The sequence below is a fragment of the Spea bombifrons genome, chromosome 1, assembly GCF_027358695.1.
Source record: "Spea bombifrons isolate aSpeBom1 chromosome 1, aSpeBom1.2.pri, whole genome shotgun sequence".
NCBI classification, from domain to species: Eukaryota; Metazoa; Chordata; class Amphibia; order Anura; family Pelobatidae; genus Spea; species Spea bombifrons.
In genome coordinates, this window is record NC_071087.1 from 65,438,565 (window position 1) to 65,441,617 (window position 3,053).

Genomic DNA, 3,053 nt, shown 5'->3' on the forward strand with positions numbered 1-3,053 from the left:
ATCTAAACCTGAACTACAGGAGGAAGGAAAAGAGAAATGTGGCAGAGTGAAGCAAGGGATAAAAGCACTCTGGGGGTGATGATAGAGGCTTGCCACAAAGCACCTGAACAACTATGGTCGACCCTGATTGCGAGTTACTTGTGTGTTTTGGGTTATTTGCTGAACCCGCACCATTTGTTTACTATGTGATTGGCACTATATTGTGCTTCTCCCCTTCATGTGGCATGAGGACGTCTCACTTTGAGTAACACTAGGGTCAGAAGGAGGGAAGATCACACTGACTGACAGTCTCCGCCTAATCTGCAGTGTCAGTGTGGGAAGTACTTCTTCTTTTTTTATTTTTTGATGTTGGGGTGGAGGGCGTGATTGTATGCTAGGGAGAGAGTGGGGGCCCAAGGCGATGTTTCAGAAATCTTGGTGCCCACTACAGGATTAAAGCCTGAGCTCCCATGCCCCACCCATGTAATCGCCCCACAACCATTCCATTGTCCTGCGTATTGCTCTGCCTTTGTACCACTGACCCTGTCTTATGATCCTCCCATAAGCACACCTTATAAAAGCAAGAGTGAGTCTATGGTTAGTGGTGTCTGGGTGCATTATATCCTTAACTATCATTAACTTATCCATAACTACCACGAATACATAGTAACACACATACATACTAATAGGCAAACTGTCAGGGGCTCATCTGCGGGTCAGGTGAGGGTCCATGTGCAGGGGCAGGATTGGCCTTTGGACTGTTGCTGTGCCCAGTTGCAGACGGCTGTCTGCCTTAGTCTGTCTCTTTGACACCATCTGTAGACACTAGCATTGGGGCACCAAGGGGTCTGCAGAGCAGGCAGGCATGTGCAGACTGGAGGCAGGGTCTGTAGCGAGTGCAGACTGCAGACGGGGTCTGTAGTACCAGGGGATGATTCCGAAGAAAAATCCATTCCAAGGGTCAAATGCAAAATAACAAGAAGAAATATCAAAAGTCTCCAGGATGCAAGTAGGGACAGAAACAAATGCACCAGGAGCAAAACCAGGAGCTTGGAGCATGCCCAGTGAGATATAGGGATATGATCACCTAGCAAGCCCCAGGTGTGACATAGGCTGGCCTGAAGCCAATGTAAATAGGGAGGCAGAGACCAGCAACCCTAAACCTGCTGGTCTAGCGGTTAGGTTTATTACCTACAAAAGGCAGGGTTGCTGGTTTAATCTCCAGCGGAGCCTGAGACAAACTCACTCTAACACCATACACTTACCGAAAAAAAGATGGTGTGCTTATAACTCTAGCACAAATATGCACACAATATAAGCTATTGAGTGTTTGTCAGTGCTTGAGTTGGCCTGAGCATAGCTTAGAGAGGTCAATGTTGTTAATTTCGTGTCAGTATTAAAAAAGCATGGTGGGTATAACTGAAAGAGGTTTGGATATGATAAAGATGAAGGGTTATTGCATGCTCACAAGGCCTGGTCCTCTTCTCCATTTGTATCAGTATGTCTTAATTTCGATTGTCAATTTTAACCTTTTTGTTAGTTTTCCTTTTCACAGCACCAGACCTAGACTGATTATCTGGCAAGTGCCCGGTGAGCCACTAGTGATTGCATACTAGATTTGTACATTTGAACACAAAGGGTGCGGTTTCGTTGTTCAGCCCGAATACCGAACATATGAACATGGCGTCGGCAAACGAAGACATACAACACGAATAATCTTTGTGTTCGTCTTAGTTTACTAATCTCCCTGGTCCCTACCCCATCTAGCCTACCTTATCTACGCACCAATTGGTTGATGTTAGAGGAGGCCCCTGCCAGCGACCAATAAAGTTGTTCATATGGCCCTTTAACTCCAGATGGCGAACCAATGGATTTCCGCTCCCGTTAACCCCTGCGATGCTGGGAAATACGGAAATACGTAGGTTCGCCGTCAGGAGTTAAAGACCTTTAACTCTTGGAGCGGGGGAGACCAGTGGTCTCTTCTAGCTAAGTTGCGGCACCAGGATTTTAGAACTCTGTATGAGCGACTCTATTAGTCGCCAGCAGGGTGCTTGTCTGCCATCAGCCAATGAAGTACAGGTGCCTTTCATTGGTTTATGGCAGAGGAGGCCCCTGCTGGTAACCAATAGAGTTGCTCGAACTGACATTTAAAATCCTGGCGCCAAAGCTGCTGCGTAGTGCATACCGCATTAACCCCATATTAACCCCTTTTACAAAAAACGGCAAAAAACAAACACAAAGAATGTACACGAATATTAGCCAGAACCGAACACAGGAACAGGTGAATATTCGTGGAATACGAAGATTTTTTCCCACATGAAGACGAACACGAAGAGTTGGCCGGCGCCCAAGTCTACTGCATACTCACCTGATCTGCTACATGACCAGAAAAAAGTAGAATGCGCCACTGGTAGTATATCCCTCATCAGCACTATAGAATCTGCTGGTGCTTTATAATTTTTTTAATGTATTTAGTATGTGTAAAAGTGTACGCCTGGGTGGAGCAACAGGGGGCCCACTCAGCTTGCCTAACAGTGGGTCCCACAATTTGTGTTGCGACTCTGCTTCTATGGCACTGTATTTTTCAACCAGACTTATAAAAGTAAAGGACACAGCAATATCAGGAGCAGTGGGGAAATGAGAGGGTTAGGCATTAATAGCATGAGACTTCATACAGACAAACCCTGAAAAATAGTGTCCTGTTATGATGGTAAACTAAAACAAAATACGGCCATACCACCATGAATTCGCCTGATCTTGTCTGACCTCGGAACCTAAGCAGGGTTGGGCCTGGTTAGTACCTGGATGGGACACCACCTGGAAATACCAGGTGTTGTAGGCTTGTGCTATACTATCCTCTTTGAACCTCTGGAGACGTCACACGCAAGAACCCAGAAGGAACCAGTGTGCTATAGAAAGAAGATAGACGTCAACGGATTGCCCGAATGCTATTATATCCTCTTTTTTTCGGGACTTTGATGAGAAGAAACATTTTTTTCCTATTGATTTTTTTTCCCAACAATAAACACAGTTGCATCAGTTCTGTGATCTTCAATAAAAATGGTAAAATGTAC

General features: G+C 45.5%; 1 pseudogene; it reads left to right on the forward strand.

Annotated features, from left to right (window-relative positions):
- The first annotated feature begins 2,702 nt into the window (after positions 1 to 2,702).
- Positions 2,703 to 2,821, forward strand: LOC128468813 (uncharacterized; annotated as a pseudogene).
- Positions 2,822 to 3,053: the final 232 nt, after the last annotated feature.